The sequence below is a fragment of the Symphalangus syndactylus genome, chromosome 2, assembly GCF_028878055.3.
Source record: "Symphalangus syndactylus isolate Jambi chromosome 2, NHGRI_mSymSyn1-v2.1_pri, whole genome shotgun sequence".
NCBI lineage: Eukaryota > Metazoa > Chordata > Mammalia > Primates > Hylobatidae > Symphalangus > Symphalangus syndactylus.
The window spans coordinates 143,170,618-143,189,124 of record NC_072424.2 but is presented as its reverse complement, the minus strand read 5'-3'; the positions used below and the strand labels follow the sequence as shown (position 1 = coordinate 143,189,124).

The window sequence follows — 18,507 nt, the reverse complement described above, 5'->3', positions numbered from 1 at the left end:
GCTGTGCGGGCTTAGAGCAGAAGCGGCATCTCTCAGAGTGGCGGCGCCATTAGAAACAGGGGCGTGCATGTGAAGATTCCAGCGAGCGTCCAGCGTAGAGAAGAGCAGGCGTCAAGGCACTGAGGCAGGTCTGAGCTGGTATGTTCAGGGCGGAGCAAAACTGTGAGACGGCCTAAATGCAGCCGGCAAGGAGAAAGCAGAGGTGAGGCGGTCACAGGGATTGGAAGCAGCAAGTTCTTACAGTCCTTGGAGGTGATAGGTCTTGATCGTCAAGTGCTGGGAAAGCTTTGGAAAATTTGAAGCAAAAGAGTGAAGCAATGCGACAGGTAGTTTTCAAAGACCACTCAGTCTTCTGTGAAAGGGACCGCAGGACAGCGAGGCTGGAAGCAGAGATGCCAGGAAGGAAAGAGCCGTGGTTGCGGCTCGCAGAGGGAGAGCCTGGCAGCATGGGGGTGGAGAGTGGGGGGACAGTGCGGGAGCATGGGGGTGGAGAGTGGAGGCAGGGGAGAGCCGCAGCATGGGGGTGGAGAGCGGCGGGGGAGAGAGGCAGCCTGGGGGTGTAGAGTGGAGGGAGCACAGCAGCATGGAGGTGCAGAGTGTGGGGGAGAGCACGGCAGCTTGGGGGTGGAGAGTGGAGGGAGCCCAAAAGCACAGGGGTGGGGAGTGGGAGGGAGCACGGCAGCATGGAGGTGGAGAGTGGAGGGAGGGTGGCAGCAGCATTGGGGGTTGGGGAGAGAGCACGGCAGCATAGCGGTGGAGAGTGGGGGGAAAGCGCCACAGCATGGTGGGGAGAGTGACGGGAGAGCACTGCAGCATGAGGGAGAGAGTGGGAGGACAGCATGGCAGCATGGGGATGGAGAGTGGGGGGAGAACGCGGGAGCATGGCGTGGAGGGTGGGGGCAGAGCAGGGCAGCATGGGGCAGGAGGGTGGTGGGGAGAGTGCGTCGGCCAGGTAGATTGGATGCGAGGACGCATTCCTGGGTTTGTTTCATTTTGCTTTGTGTTTTTGCCCTGGGCCTATTTGTTCTCATGGGGAGGAACACGGACGATGCAGGCGTGGGGGTGGAGGCACTGAGAACCGTGTTTGGGATGTGCTGAGAGTGCAGAGCCTGATAAATATCCGTCCAGAAGTCCCTGAGCGGACATGAAATGCAGGGTTCTGGTGCAGAGGGCACTGACAGGAGCTGAAGATGCAAATGTAGGTCCTGGGAAGATGCATGAACGAGTCCTCCTGGAGGAGATCACCTTGGGAGGGCAGCCTCAGCAAACAGGGCACAGTGAGGCTGAGGGGGATCGGGGAGGCCCCGTGTGACGGCCGGAAACCAAGCCAGGAAGCCTCTCCAGGAGTCAGTGAGCAGCTGTGAGAAATGCTGGACAGACGGCATGGGTTAAGCAGGTGGAGTCCTTGGTGACCTGACCTGCATGGGTTAAGCAGGTGGAGTCGGTGGTGACCTGACCGGGGCTCTGCAGTGTGGCCGCAGGAAGTGCCTGACAGCACAGCTCCCGGGGCTTCGAATGCGAGGGCAGGAGTGGAGCCAGCACGTGCAGACAATTCTTCCAGAAAGTTCTGTTTCAAAGAACAGAGAAATGCAAGGATAGCTGGCAAGGAGGCAGAAGTCAAGAGTGTTGGTTTGTGTTGAGTTTTTAAAAATCTAGGGCGGGGCAGATGGGTTGAGTCCTGTGAGACGCACATGGTGATAGTCCGACAGCACGGGGAGATCTTCTCTTATCTGCAGGAGGTTAAAGAGCAAACCTGGCACCTTTGTGTTCAGCGTTGATCATAGGGAAGGGCTGCTGAGCTGTGTATTCAATAGCCCCTAAAGGAGAAGAGCACCCAGGAAGCTGCGGACACACACACACACAAACACAATCTCACACACACTTTCACACACTCAGTCCCCCCCCACACTCACACATACACTCATACACACACACACAGTCTCACACACTCACATGCATGCTCACATACACTTACATACATATGCTCACATATACACAAACATGCTCACACATACAACACATGCTCACACATGCACGCACACACACTGTCACACACTCACACACACACAGTGCAAGCATGTCCAATTCCAGGGTGAAAACTAATGAAAATGGCCTTACACAATTGGTAGCCACCTGACACGTGTGGCTGCTGTAGTTAAGTTAACCAAGATTCAGTGAAATTAAAAATGCGGTTTCTCAACACCTTGAGGTGAGGCCTCTGAGGGATAGAGACGCTGGACTCTCAGAAGGTGGAAGAGGGAAGCAGGCCTTCTGAGTGCCCCTGAGTGAGCTGCAAACCCTGCTCTGTGCAGAGCCCCAAACTAGAGTCTGAGCAGCCTCAGCCCTTGGTTCTTAGCAGAGAAGAGGACCAAGCTGCCCACTACCATCCCCCGGGGACCGGGGCGGGGCTGGGGGAGGTGCAGCAGCTGGACTCTGGCTCAAGGACCAGGTACCAAAACTAGGAGTCTGATCAGGATCACTGTTAGCACCATTCCAGCTATTCGAGGGTCAAATAGTGTTTTCTGGGCTTCCCCCAGGAATTTCCATAATTTTGAGACTGTTTCTATGGGAAAATAGTCCCTGTGTTTTAAGCAATTGACTTAAAAACAAACTTTTGGATTATAATTTTTGTATGCTAGCATTCTTAGATAGGCTTACTGGGTGAACATTGTCTAAAAGCTTAAGTAAATTCAAAATCACTTATTGTTTCTTTCATAATACAAGACGGTGCCTGCCTTTGTTAATGGAATGCTGATAGGGATGGGCTTGGGATTAAGGCTAAGGATAGTGTTCCTTTTTTTAAAGTCTTTTGAAAAATCCGCTTTTCTTTGAATGAAACCACATAAATCTGTTATTCATAAGCCTTTTTCTCCCTGAAGTCTGAATGGTAAATTAAAACAGAATTTAGTATCTCCTAATATTAGTTCACAAAGGATCCTTTTATCAAGTAACGAAAATTACTCTCCAAGTTTCCTTTTTTGTCTTGGCTACTTGGAAGCTCCTAGCAAAATGTGCTGATTTAGTCACAGACTGTGAAGATTTAATGAGGAGAAAATGTTAACGCTGAAGCCGTGGGGTGTCAATAAGATAGTATTGGCAGGCTAGGGAGGAAGGGACAGTGATTGACTTTGGTTCAATTCTTATCCTTAGCTATGTAGGATCAGAAATTGGCTTTATTGATTAACCTCAATAATATGTATTCATCGGAACACAAATTGATTGACTTACAATGGCAATAATCTCATTCTAGCAACCCGAATGTTTCTGTCCATGACCCGTGGAAACCTGTGTCTTGATACTGAGATATCTAGGAAGCCAAAACCGTCATCATCAGAAGTTGGCTTAGTGAACATAGGATTAAGGCAAAGGGAGATAATTATCTTGAAGGACATGTTATCCACACCACAGTAACATCACTGAAATATTCATGTTGCCACATTGAGAACATTTTTCTGGTGACTTGCTTTTGACTCTCAGATCATCTTTGTCCCACACTGCAAAGCCAAGCACTCCTGGAATGTGCATTTCTGGAAGCGGCTTCCCCATGTCAGCACTCCCTCTGCATGTTCCTGGGGTGTGCTACTGTCACTGGTGCTGTGAGAGCTATGCATTAGGAGTGTGGCCGCCCTTCTCAGAGAACACACATTTTCTTTCCCCCAAGTTGTTGGACGTGCATGTCACTGTCCCCACTGACTACTCACAACAGGAACTATGGCTGCTTAGAATTTGGGTAAATCCATTTTCCCTTCTCTCTTACACTTCTGTTATAATTATAAGCAATCTTAGCTCTTTTTGGAGGAGAAAGTTATATTTTGAATGCAAATTTAAAAATTTCCAATGCTTGCTTTATTTAATAACACACAGATGATTGTAATATTTTTAAATTCATGGCATCTTTTTTTAAAAAAGTTCATATTCTGCCTTTTATGAAAATTATCTTTTATCTAATTATCATAGCCATAAAAATCAAAAGAATTATAACCAAAAGCTATGTAGTATGAATAATTTTCCAGCTGAAGCTCGATTTATTGTCAATTATATTTGACATAGCACAATTCTGTTACCACAAATTATTTGAATAACGTTTCGAATTCATGAAATTTGCCTTCCCACTGCAGTATTTTGTGAAGACCTGCGGTGCATCAGGCACCGAGCTAGGTGCTATGGGGAGCTTACTGAAGTCTAAACCACTATCGTTAGCTTCAAAGGCTATATCTTAGAAAGCTGTACAAGAACTCCTGAGCCCCACGTCCTTTGGGTACTGTCTCAGAAGTCACCAGTGGGGCCCTGGCATCTGGGTGGCATTTGCAGGCAGCTGGAGCAGTCTGCAGTGGCATCAAGGCCACGCTGGAAGGCTGCGCTCCTTTCGGAGGGATTTAAGCAATCTAGCCAGCTGTACCGGTGAGATGACCTCTACCTGGTCTTAACCTCACCCGTCTCAGGAGTAGAGACAACTTGGATTCAAACCCCAGCAAACAGGTTCAGTGAGCCCTGCCCCAACCAGGCTTCACCCATTCCATGCTGGTCCTCGGGTGTCCCCTGGGTGTGTGTGCCGTGCTGGAGGCAGGTGGTACCACAAGAAGCACCCTGTGCGGGAACAGGCTCGTGCTTTGAGACGTGGCAAACAGGGACAGCAGGGTCTGCAATGAAGAGTGGATGACTCCTGGGAGGACACAACAGGGGAAGATGTGGAAGGCAGTGTGGTACGAATTCTCCTGTGAATGAGGGGAGCCCTGGTAGACACCGTAATGGTCCATCTTGGACTGTGGATGGAGTCAGTTTGCTATTTGTTTAAGTACGCCCTTTTCCCTCCTTGATCAAAAGGCACAAAATGATCAAGTCTAAAACAGGAAAGATGGTTTTGCTTGCCTGTTTGTTTTTGCATCTCTTTTTGCGTTTAATTTCTCAATCTTCTCATACATCCACAAAAAGAGATAGTTCCTGTGCAGTGAAACCTGTTCACAAAACTTAATCGACAGATTTTATTTTATTTATTTATTTTTTGTTGTTGGTGACTCTGATTTTTCTTTTCGTTTTAATGGTCAACACATTGGTGTATTTGCAAGTGTGATGAGAAGAACTGAAACATCTCTACGGAGTTTCAGTGGTGACAGATGGGATCATGTGTGTGAACTTTGTGTAAGCTCCTCTTGGAAGAGGCTCCATACCAAAAAAATAAGAATAAAAACAAGGCTGCAGCAACATCTAGGTCCCTATTATTCCTGCTGCGCATTTTTCCTGAAGTTATCTCAGCTGAGTATATCCTACCGTACTGGGTTGGGCACCGGTGTTGCCGGTTGGGATTGTAATTTGCATGGGTGTCCCACGTGCTCCTCCTTGGTTTCCTTCCTGATCCCCAGGCCCCTCTCTCTTTGAAGGAGCACCGGCAGATCCCTCCAGAGCTGCTGCCATTGTGTGAGTCTGATCATCTGGCTGTGGGTATTGTTCAAGGACCGCAGCCAACAACACCCACAGTTTTTGCTGGCCCAGAGCCTGAGAACTTGAGCCAGTTCCCAAACGTATACAGAGTTTCTCTGTTAGGATACAACATACTGTTGTACGTGGCACGGCTGCAGCTGAGTTTACTCCCTCCTTGGTGAACGAGTGCGAGTATGTTTGGGCGTGTGTACGGCAGCCTTGAAAAACGTGTGGGAAAAGAAAATGCTAGAAGCTGCACTTTCCATGACTTGGCTACTCCTGCAGCTCATCCTTCCATCCATTCATCTTTGTGACCTGAAAAGCTGCACCCTCTCTACCGTGGTACCAGCCCCCGGTGGAGACTCGTGAAGGATTTGAGAACAAGGGGAGGCGGCTGTCTGTCGGCCCTGGCTGTCCCATAGCTGATTACTGGGGGGACAGACAGGATGGAGGCAGGGAAATGGAAGGACCCATGGAGGGTCAGGTCACGGCTTAGTGCTTTTGGCCTAAGGCCAAGATTTCCAGAGCAAAGAGCAAGGCACAGTGCAATCTTTGGAATAAATCTGCAAATTGGACAGTTTCTGAACATTCAAATGTGTAGGTTCTTACCTGTGTTCTTAAAAGGGGGCATCAGATCACTCTCCATGTTCCTTTAGTTGCACTTCTAAAACAATTTTTTGAACTCAGTTATGAGGCTTTGAGCTGGTGTACCGTCTCTCCTGTGCATAAACATTCTTCAGAATGAACGAAGAAGGAAAATATATTAGCAGCAAGCGTGAGTGACAAAAGGAGCCCAGTGGTACTTATCTCCATGTTCTTTTTATGGCTTTACTCACAAAACCCTTTTACAACTCTAAAACGTGGTGAAATGACATGCATGTTTTTTCCCACTCCCTATACGAAAAGGACAGGCAGAATCTAAAGCTATGATTGCAGGGCCCTGAGATGGTCCTTCTCGAGAAGGGAACAGGACCACTGTCCTGGACCCCACTCCAGGTGTAGCACAGGTGACTGCAAAGGCTGAGGTACACTAATAGACAAAGTTGTTACCACTTTGTGTCATTAAAATAATTATTTACAAGGTTGCAAACAAACCTGTGAACCTGGTCTTTGCAACACAACGCAGCCTCTACGTCTCCAAAGGCAGTTTGTTCTTTGAGTGAACTGTGCGTACTTTACCTCTAAGAGATGCCGAATCATTTTTATGAAAATGGACTTGGAATTACACGGGTAAGTGGAAGAGCAGGGGACTCCCACCACATCTGGGTCACTGGAGCTCACTGTGGTGGGTCGCCACCCATCTGCTCCGGGGCAGTGTTCAGCCTTTCCCACGGCAGCTCTTGGCTCCCAGATGAACATCACAGGGCCTGGCTCCTGTGAACATCAGAGCCTCACGTTCACATGGTTCTAGTGCACATTAGATCATGAGAGAGCATCCTTGCAGTGCACCATGGGAACTGCAGGATCTCTTCTTCGGAAGAGGTGAAGACTCCAGTCACCTGGAGGGGCGACAGATGGGCTGGCAGTCAGGCACATGGAGTGAGTGGGGTCTTCGTCTTTTCTGCTCCTCCCTCCTCTGAATCTCCTGGTGCTTCTCGGTTTAGTACATTCACACATGGGCCACCCGCTGCCACTGTTCCTGGAGAATTAGTTGATCCTAATTGTACACTTCTTGTCACTCAAATAGATTTCTGAAATGCTGCTGAACTGTTCCTTCTTCTTTGCGGGGTTTGACTGCCCACATGTCCTTGGAAGGACGAGATTGTCACAGTTAAGGCTGTTTCTCCTCCAGGTTATGAGGGACGCTGCCTGGCTCATGTGTGGGAGATTATAATTAAGGCCTTAGGATCAGCTGTGAGGGCCTCACTCAGGTGAGAAGCCCATTGATGTCAGCACCTGGGGAACAAGGTCTGGTTCTGTTGTAAGTTACAGCGGTCAGTATCAGAAGGAAATGGAGAAGAGGCAGGGTGTTTTCAGAAAATTAATATTTTACAAATGTACTTGTTCTCTGCTTTCTGTGGTTTTCTTTTGTAGTTCTTTGCAGCTGGGGCTGGTCCTTCTTGAGGCAGACCCTCTGCCATCCCAGGGCATGTTCTGAATTTCCCCACGATGAGGTGGCACCACCCTTCGGAGGTTCAAACATGGTTTTGCCACTTACGGGAAAATGTAATTATAGTGTAACATAGCTGACCTGGCCCTGCCTGCGTCCTGGCCACATCTTCCTGCCCTCCCCACTTGTCCTGTAGTTGCAGGGTCCAGGACCAGACTGCGTGTTGTTCCCCAACCCATCATCTCCTCTGTATCACTGGAGTGTTCCTCTGCCTGTTGACTGTCTCTTCCGTTTCAGTAGCCATCATTCTTCAAGACTCATCTCAAGTCTATGAAGCCTTCCCTAACCCCCACTCCAGACACACCACATGCACACACACATGCAAACACACACACGCGAACACACAAACATAACACATGCACACACACGCAAACATGCACACATGCAAACCTACACACGTGTACACACACATGCAAACATACATACATGCACACACACATACACGCATGCACACACACATGTAGACCATCCCCCACTTTACGACACCAAGCTATCTGGTTCTCACTTCTCTTGCTGTTCTGCAACTGTTTGTCTCCTTCCTCTTCCAGATTGTGGCTTTTTTGATGGCAGAAACCATATTATTCACTTCTGTATCCTTAGCACCTAGTGCAATGTCAGAACATATTAGAAATTCAATAAAACAGTTGTTGTTAAATCAAAGAAAATGGCCCGGTCCAAGCATGTGCTACTGAGTGGCTAGCATGTGCAGCATTCTCTTGAAAAAATATAAAGAACAGTGACAGTGGCAAATTGTGTCATTGGTTTTTTGTCCTGCACACAGTCAGAAGACAAACGTATATGCTTGGGTAATGCACGTAGCCACCCAAGACCATCAGATGGTTTCTATCAGTTGTCACCTGGACAGGTCACTCTTCTGCAGGCTTTCCTATTTACCCAGGAATTTGCTGCCAGGCATCTGAAGTCAGAGTCTTGTTTTAGCAAAATAACTTTTGTCTATTTATAGGACAGTCAGACACCGCGTAGCTGATCTGCTTGTTCTATATATGCCAGGCATTTAACTAAGTTATTATAACCTACTAGGCACAAGAAAGTTCAACATTATAAATAGGATCTCTGTCTTTTTCCTTTTATTGCAGCACTGATGGAATCCAGGTATCACAGGTATGCAGGTATCAGACATAGTTAGTTGAATATCCAACAATTTCCCAACCACTGCTGCCAACCAATCTGCATCAATAAACACTTCAAATGGCTTACTTTTGCTCGTTGGTACCTATAAAATCACCAGCATGATAACTTCATCCCAGATCTGAGACAAAAAGTCACATAAATGTTAAGTGTCAACTTCTTCTCTGGAGGGCCGCCTAGTGATATGAAGAATCTAGTAAATTGCATAAACGCTATTCAGAAATGGAAGGTAGCCTTGTGGGGCAATACTTCTGTAACAAATCTGTAGTTCAGATGTGACTACCTCTCTCCAGTCCCCAAATTACACGATGTATTGGGTGATAAATGGCATTTCAATTTTCCTTCCCCCAAACTCTCTTATATAACATTACCTGCAAAACGGTAAAAAGAAACACGTGCACAATATAGGCGCTACTGTCAGAAGCCTCCAAGTGACAAGATCATTTTTGAAAAAACGATTTATTGAGATATCATTCACATACCATGTAATTCGCCTATGTGAAATGTGCAATTTAATAGTTTTTGACATATTCATCCATATATGCAACCATCACCACAATCAATTTAGAACTGTTTCATTACTTTGAAAAGACACCCCATGCCCTTTACCTCTCATTCCTTGTATCCCTACCCTGCCCCTTGCCCCACCCCCTTCCTCTTATCCCTACACAACCATCTTCTGTCTTTATAGATTTTCCTCTTCTGGACTTTCACATGAATGGGCTCATCCAGTATGTGGTCTCTTGTGACTGGTTTCTTTCACTGAGCATAATGTTTTCAAGGTTTATCCACATTGTAGTGTGTATCAGTACTTCATTTTGTCTCTCCATTCATCCATTGATGGACATCTGGGTTACTTCTACCTTTAGCTATTATAAATATGCTGCTATAAACATTTGTGTACCAGTGTTTTGTTTCATTATTTTTTCTCTAATTTTTAATTTTCTCTATTTCATTAATTTCCACTCTAACCTATAATTTCCTTCTTTTTGCTGGATTTAGGTTTTGTTTGCTCTTCTTCTTCCTGTGTCTTAAGGTGAAAAATTAGGTTATTGATTTGAGATCTTTCTTCTTTACTAATATAAGTATTTACAGCTGTAAATTTCCCTTTAAGCACTGTTTTAGCTGCATCCCATAAGTTTTGGTATGCTATGTCTTCATTTTTACGTATCTCAAGGTATTTTCTGATTTTCTTTTTGATTTTTGAACCATTGGTTGTTTAAGAATGTGTTGTTTAATTTCCACATATTTGTGGATTTCCCAAATTTTTCCATTAGTAATTTCCAATTTTATTCCATTGTTGCTGGAGAAAATATTTTGTACTGTTTTGATCCTTTTACATTTATTGGGATTATTTTTATGGCCTAGCATATAGTCTATCCTGGAGAATGTCCCCAGAGCTCTTGAGGATGTATACTCTGTTATTAGTTGGAATGTTCTATAGCAATCCATTAGGTCCAGTTTATTTACAGTGTTATCCATGTCTTCTATTTCCCTGTTGATCTGATCTTCTGTCTCATTTTTCTACTCATTATTAAAATTAGGGTATTGAAGCCTGCATATTTTTGTTGAATTTTCTATTTCTCCTTTTATGTTCATTAGGTTTTGTTTCATATATTTTGGTGCTCTGTTGTTAAATGCATATCTTTATAAATGTCAAATATTTCTGTTGGATTAACCACTTATCATTATAAAATGCCCCCTCTTTATCCCTACTAACATTTTTTGTATTAAAGCTTATTTTGTCTGACATTAATCCAGCCACTTCACCTTTCCTGTGGTTGATATTTACTATGGTATATCTTTTTCATCCTTTTACCTTAAATATATTTGTATCTTTAAATCTAAAGTGTATCTCTTGTATGCAACACATAGTTAGACCATGTTTTTTATTCAGTCTGACAATCTGTGCCTTTTGATGAATTGTTAACCCATTTACTTTTAATGTTATTTTTTTTTTTTTTGAGACGGGGTCTCGCTCTGTCACCCAGGCTGGAGTGCAGTGGCGCGATCTCGGCTCACTGCAAGCTCCGCCTCCCGGGTTCACGCCATTCTCCTGCCTCAGCCTCTCCGAGTAGCTGGGACTACAGGCGCCCGCCACCACGCCCGGCTAATTTTTTTGTATTTTTATTAGAGACGGGGTTTCACCATGATCTCGATCTCCTGACCTCGTGATCCGCCCGCCTCGGCCTCCCAAAGTGCTGGGATTACAAGCGTGAGCCACCACGCCCAGCCTTAATGTTATTATTAACATAATTGAATTTATGTTTGCCATTTTACATTTTGCTTTCTATACATCTCATGTCTCTTTTATCCTTCTACTTCTCCTTTACTACTTTCTTTAGAATTAAGTGAATATTTTATTCATTTATTTTTGTTTTTTTGTTTGGTTGGTTTTTTTGAGACAAAGTCTCACTCTGTCACCCCTGCTGGAATGCAGTGGAGTGATCTCAGCTCACTGCAACCTCCGCCTCCTGGGTTCAAACAATTCAGCCTCTTGAGTAGCTGGGACTACAAGCACATGCCGCCACGTCTGGCTAATTTTTGTATTTTTAGTAGAGGTGGGGTTTCAACATGTTGGCCAGGCTGGTCTTGAACTCCTGACCTCAGGTGATCCACCCACCTCAGCCTCCCAAAGTCCTGGGATTACAGGCGTGATCCACCACATCTGGCCAAGAATTGAGTGGTTATTTTCTAATGTAGCATTTTAATTTCATTAATTATTTTTTTGCCCTATTTTTTTATTTGTCTGATTTCAAACCCTTGCTCTTTCCACTATACTAGGCCACATCTCACATTTACGATTACAAGCAGTGCTCCCTATGTAAGACTCCAGCTTGCGTTGCCTGTTCTCTTCTTATGTGTTAGCCTTTCTTAGGGTTATTTATTCCAGTTTTCATATTTTATAACTAGGAAAAGGATTAGAATGTAAGGCTTACCATAGTATTTCTGTAGAGACAGAGGACATTGCTAACCTGAGTCAAGGAGGTCCTGCTTTTCCTGTAACTGCCTCAACTCAAGCAGCCTTAGCAGTATTCAGTATAATTCAGTATTATTCAGTATAATTCAGTATTATTACTGAATAATCTCCCTAGGGTTTATGGGAGATGTTTATAGCATTTAAAATTCAGGAAACATGGCTTGTTCATTTGTTTTAATAATAGGAAGATGAGAAGTTGCAGAGAAAGGAGGGATTCACTTCATGGTATTGATTTCATAAATCCAAAGGCTGAGGAATAAAATAACATTCTGAGGTGCTCATTCTAGGGTTGACAGGAATTAATACTCACTACTGTCAGAGGAACAGTGACTGTGTAACATGAATAAACCGGGAATGCTCTTTCTTCTTTTCTCCTGTAGTTGCAATTAATATTTAAAATTGTAGTTAAATATACGTAGTATAAATTTACCATTTTACCTATATTTAACTGCACAGTTCTGTGGCATTAAGTACTTCATGTTGTTGTGCAACCATCACCGTCATCCATCTCCAGAGCTTTTTCATTTTCCCAAACTGAAACTCACCCATTAAGTACTTCCAATTGCCCCATCCCCCCAGCCCCTGAAAACCTCCATTCTACCTTCTGTCTTGATGAATTTGACTACTCTAGGAACCTCATATAAATGAACTTGTATAGTATTTTTCTATTTATAACTGGCTTATTTCATTTAACACAAGGTCTTCAAGTTTCATATATGTTGTGGTCTGTGTTTGTTCACATGAACTCAAATTGCAGTCTTGCCTTTCCTTTCAGCTTGAAAAACTTCCTTTAGTATTTCTCATAAGACAGGTCAGATAGCACCAAATGGAATGTTTTTCTTTGTCTGAAAAGGTATTTATTTTGCCTTTAGTTTTGTATTACGGCTTTGCTAGATGTTAACAGCTTTCCTTTTCTTTCAACACTTTGAATATCTCATCCCACTTGGCTTTCTGGCCTCCATTGTTTCTGCTGGGAAGTCAGCTGTTCTTTTCTTGATGCATCATTTTTCTCCTTTCCTTTTAAAATGTTCCCTTGTCTTTGACTTTAAGCATTTTTCTATGGCATGTCTTTTCCTGATTCTCTTTGAGTTTATTCTACTTGGGGTTCATTAAGCTTCCTGGATGGTTACCATTTTTGAGTAAATTTGGGAAGTTTCAGCCATTATTTATTTGAATACCTTTTTCCTCATTTCTGGTACTTCCATGATATGTATTTAGGATTTGGGTATGTTTAATGGCAGCTCTCTTTCCTCTGAGGCTCTGTTTATTTTTCTTTTTTCTATTCTTCTCTCTGTTCTTCAGCTAGCATCATCTCTATCAATCAGGTTTGAGCATTCTTTCCTCTGCCAGTTCATATTTACCGATGAGTCTTTCTGCTGAAATTTTTATTTTAGTTATTGTGCTTTGTACTTGAATAATTTCCTCTTGGCTCTTTTTCATAGTTTATCTTTCTTTATTGATATTCTCTACTTGATGCAACATTACCTTTTTTGCTTCTTTAATCATGGTTTCGTTTAGTTGTGTGAACATATTTACGACTAGTTTGAAATATGTTAAATCTGACATTTGGTCATTCTCACATGCAATTTTCTGTTGCCGTTTTGTTTGTTGCCATTTTCTCCCCAGTATATGGGTCATACTTTCCTGTTTCCTTACATATCTCATAGTTGTTCACTTGAAACTGAACATTTCAGATAGAGTAGTCCCCCATTTCTTGTGGGGGACACATTCCAAGACCCCCCAGTGCATCCCTAAAACTACAGATTGTACCAAACCCTACATATACTATGTTTTTTAAATCTGACAACAGAGAGGGGCTACTAAGCAACTAATGGGCAGGTAGTGTCCATTGATATGCTGGACAAGGGGGTGATTCACATCCTGGGCAGGACAGAGTAGGAGGGTTCAAGATCTCATCACACTACTCAGAATGGTGTGAGATTTAAAATTTATGATTCATTTATTCCTGGCATTTTTCATTCAGTATTTTCAGAATGAGGTTGACCATACGTAAACAAAACTGTGAAAAGTAAAAGCTGGGATAAAAAAGGACCACTGTAATATATTGTAGCAGCTCTGGGTACTGCTCTTCTTCTCCCCAGGGCTTCTTATTGCTTTGTTTATTCACTTAGTTACTGGCTGGATTATTTTAGTGACATCCATCTTCCTTCCCCTGCTCCTCCACCCCAACACACAGTGTTATGTCTCTGATGTTGCTGCTTGAGAGGCATAGCTTTGGGTGTGGCCAGTTACCCTGGGGTGACATTAGTACTGGTGGGATTCTCTTCCTCTCTTTCCTTGACTTCGCACAGAGGTTCAACCCCACCAACTGCCTTGCTGGCTGATTGCCCTCGGTGCTTTCAACAGTGCCCTGAAGGATAAATTGCATTACAAACATCAAATTCTGGCTCCTCGGAAGGAAAAGTTTCGAAGGTCAACGTTCGATATTTTTTCTGACCTCAAGAGGACTCCTGCGAGCTGTCTCATTCCCAGATTCTCCCTTGTGGACTAGGGAGCCTACCATCTAGGCTGTCTTTACAGTAGATGCACATATCTCTGCCCAGTTGCCTTTCACCACAACTCCACCATTCTTGAGAGTGCCCTCAGGTTTAACCTTCTCCAGGCTGTGTTGCACATCAAGTCAGTTACTCTGCGAAGATACAGGAGCTATCTGTTTTACAGCCTGCACCTCTCCCCCACCCCCAAGTTTTTCACCACACTCATCGGGTACTTAGCCTCAGCAACAGGTGGCAGGGCATGAGGGGTTAGGGGACAAGATGAGAAGCCCTGAAGTCCTGCCCCTCCCAAGGAGGACGGTCCTGCAGCTGGGTGCTGGGGAGGGCCCCGTGCTCTTGGTTGCAGTCTTTGGCATGAACTCCCCACCTCCCTGAGCTGGGAGAAGCGAACAGAGGTGCATTCTTAGCTCAAATACCACAGACTGTCGCCATTCCTATCAGATTTTGATAGATTGTCTTGAAAAGAGATTTTGTCATTTGCTGTTTGCTCCTTCTACCATTTCCAGAGGCTGTGGCTTTTTTTTTTGGTAGTTTTCACCAGGCTCACTGGGGAACAACTTCAAGGAGCTCCTTACACTGCCATGCCAGAAGTTGGTCTCTAATTTACTCACTGTTAATATTATGCATATTGTTTGTCTTACGGAAAATAAGTCTTATATCTCTATATAGAAAATTGTTTACTTTCAGGGGGAAATGTGTTAGAGAAATGTGGCTATAAAATAAATGTAATTTTCCATTGACTTCATTTTCACATAAGAGATTTATTCCTGGAGTGGGAGAGAGGAGAAATCCCATAATGGCCTGAATTGAAGGCTACGGCAGACATGAGGAAGCTGACAACTTGTTACTACCCTGTTTTTAGGGAGTTAACGCTCTCGATGAGTTGCTTTTGTTTTTTGTTTCTGTTTTGTTCGGGAGCCTGATTTTGTTCTAATTTTACATTTTCTCTTTACCATCAACATTCCCTTCTCATCTATCCTCTTTCCCAGATAATTTAAAAATAAAACAAAAGCTACTGGGTGAATTTTTTGACACATAGGAGCTTACAGCTGGACAGGAATTTAAGAGAGCATGGCATGTGATCTCTGCCTTCTTTATAAATGAGGCAGCAGAGTTCACTCTGGTAAGCAGCTCAGCTCAGGTAGCAGAGAGATGGAGGGAGTCCCGGTCTCCCGACCCCACCTGCTGCTCTCCTGCCCCACCTGTGGCTGTGATAAGACACTTTGGGACTCAGAGTTGAGGAGCAGTGAATGCTAAACGCTAGCCCTGCAGGATTCCATGCCATGTTTGTGCATCTGATCGCTGCTCTGCCCCATGCCGAATGGTTCGCCCTTGTCTCACTGTTGCTGGCTGCGCCTACGCCCCACTTCAGTTACAGCAGTGCTAATTGAGGCAGGCTGCCCTCTCTCATGTCCCATGGCCACTGCAGTTAAACATGGTGCATAATGGCCTGAGAATTGTTTAATTATAAGGCTGAGGGTGATGTTAAACAAAATAAAAGGATTCTCTGTCTTTGATTTTGTAAATTTGTCTCTGCATCTAATTAACTTATGATGAGATATACGTGTGCACTGCCCCCAAAGAAAGGAAGCTTGGTATAGAACCAATGCCAAATTATGTTACACTTACAGTCCCTTGAATTATGTATTAGCTAACATTTTTGCACATAAGTGTTGAGTGGTTTTGTGAGATGTTTCAACTTGTACCCATTAAAAGTAAAATGTTTACTTCAAAGTAGACATGATGAAATCCAGAATAAATTTTATAAAAAGAAAATAAGTTGATTTCCTATCATTGCATATTAACTGGAAAAAAAAAACTTCTAAAACTGTGTATGACCGTTTATGGGAACACCAGGTACTATTTGAAGCCTGAGAACTGTTTCAGGAAGGCCCCATGAATGAGTTAGCTTTTGACCTTTTTGCCTGAAATGAGTTGGCCCCAGAAAACAAATGAACCCTGAGATGAACGTAATTGGTGCCAAGATATGGGAAGCACGGTGCTATCCTTTCAGATTGGGGAACATCGTTTAAGCAAATCGGGTTCTCAACACCAATTACTGAACAGCTCTTAAACAATAGTTGCAGGTTTTAAAATAATAGTGGAGAAAGCATCATGATGATAACATGGAGAATTATGCTTGTCTGTTATTTATATTTTTTAAAAATCAGTGCACTTGGTTTTTTGTTGTTGTTGTTGTTTTTGTTTTTTTTGATGGAGCCTCCCTCTGCCACCCAAGCTGGAGTGCAGTGGTGCCATCTCAGCTCACCTCAACCTCTGCCTCCCGGGTTCAAGCCATTCTCCTGCCTTAGCCTCCCAAGTAGCTGGGACTACAGGCATCCACCACCACGCCCAGCAAATTTTTGTATTTTTAGTAGAGACAGAGTTTCGCCATGTTGGCCAGGCTGATCTTGAACTCCTGACCTCGGGTGATCCACCCACCTAGGCCTCCCAAAGTGCTGGGATTACAGGCGTGAGCCACCGCGCCTGGCCTCAGTGCACTTTCAAATGTTTCACTCAACTAATGATTTCACATCCTATTCATCTGAAACAATGCAGATGAGCATCTGATATAAACATTGTACAGCATCCAGAGTGAAACCCAAATCACTAAATCCAGTAAATGGATTCATAGATTCAATGTTTCAAACAAATTGGAGGACATCATGATTTTTTTTAAATTAAAATGTGACACCTATCACTGATATATCTTTTAAGCTGTTAATGGTTATCTAGACTGATTCTATCCTCTTTTTGATGTTAAAAAATAAGGGAGGGACAGTTTCCTGCAAAATCTAAAAATGATGTAGGATTATCTCTGCAGGACAGCCACTGCGGATTTAGTCGGAATTTGGAAAAAAAGCACAGTATTCCACTTTTCCTGGTTGTATTAGACAATACTTTCCCTCTGTGTAAGAGTGTTTATTCCATTAGGAAAGAAGGGAAAGGTGGATACAATACGATTTAAAATGCATAAGTAATTTCTAAATCACATTTTCTCCCTTCACATAAAACCCGCTGTCTAAGGTTAGCAGGGCATGTCTGTGTACAGCATGCATTACTGCCGAGAAAATGCTTTCTGACTGATGGTTTGAGGTGAAACTCTTCTCTTGATATATTTAACCAGTAGGCTTTAGCCACAGGACAGGCACGAAGACCAGCAGGAGAGAGGAGGCCTGGAATTCTGTGACTGTGGGAGTAAAATGGGCCCAATGTGGACAGACAAGCTAAGCTTCCTGAGCCAGAGTCCCAGAGGCTGAGAGCCCAGTGCTGCTACAGCAAGCAAGTCCTGGTAGTGAACAAATGATGATGATGGTAGGGTAGAGGCTGGAGGGCCCGATGTGTGATGCTGAAGACGTGGGAAAGCCTGCAGCTCCTCTGGCTTCACCCACCCCTCTCAGCAGATCTGCTGATCTGAACACAGTGAGAATTTAGCGTGCATGATCCCAGCCTCAGGCTCCTTTATAATCTCACCATGGAGGATAGGACTTATCAGCGCTCCCCTTAGGGGTGGATAGAGCAGAGAGGCTGAGCGAGGTATAAGCCCACGCCTTCCTGTGGCGTCCCCACCCTCCCTGTCACGCTGCATGGCCTCCCTGCACTCACTGGCCCAGGAACCAGGTGAGGGTTAACCCTGTGACTAATTAGATACTTTAAAAAATCAAATCTTCTAACTTAAAATGACAAAGAGGTAGGGGCCTACTCAAGAGATGATTCATTGTAAGGAATTCAAGGGATGACATAAGCTGCCTGCTTATCAGTTCATTCAGTGCACATCCAGAAAGTGTCAGGGGTTTAATACAGTTCATCAATTCCACAAGGATGTACTGAGTGCTTGGGTTAAAAGCATAAGATGAAATGGTTAACAGGACCAGCAGTTCCACCCACTCAGAGTTTATTATCTGACGGGGACACAGGACATGCAGCCAGGCTGCCTCAGGGCTGAGTGGTGCCTGCTGAGCTGAGAGGTGAAGGCATGGCCACCTGGGAGGAACAGGCTTGGAGGCTCCAAGAAGGTCTCTTGGGGACATCTGCACTGAGGCACCAGCAGGAGTTGGCCAGTGAATTAGTTAGGACTCTCCAGAGAAACAGAACCGATGCTGTGTGTGTGTGTGTGTGTGCGTGCGCATGCGTGCATGGGCGCATGTACAGTCACACATCACTTAATGATGAAGACGCATTCTGAGAAATGTGTTATCAGGCGATTTTGTTGCCTAAGAACATCACAGAGTGTGCTTACACACGGCTAGATGGTACAGCCCACTACACATGCAGGCTCTATGGTATGGCCTATTGCTCTTAGGTTACAAACTTGCATGGCATGTGACTTTACT

The 18,507-nt window shown here is 44.2% G+C and overlaps 1 protein-coding gene across 1 annotated transcript in view; it reads left to right on the top strand.

Annotated features, from left to right (window-relative positions):
- The window catches only part of PDE10A (phosphodiesterase 10A), a 667,471-nt gene that overhangs the window by 283,628 nt on the left and 365,336 nt on the right, over positions 1-18,507 (top strand). The window lies entirely within an intron of this gene.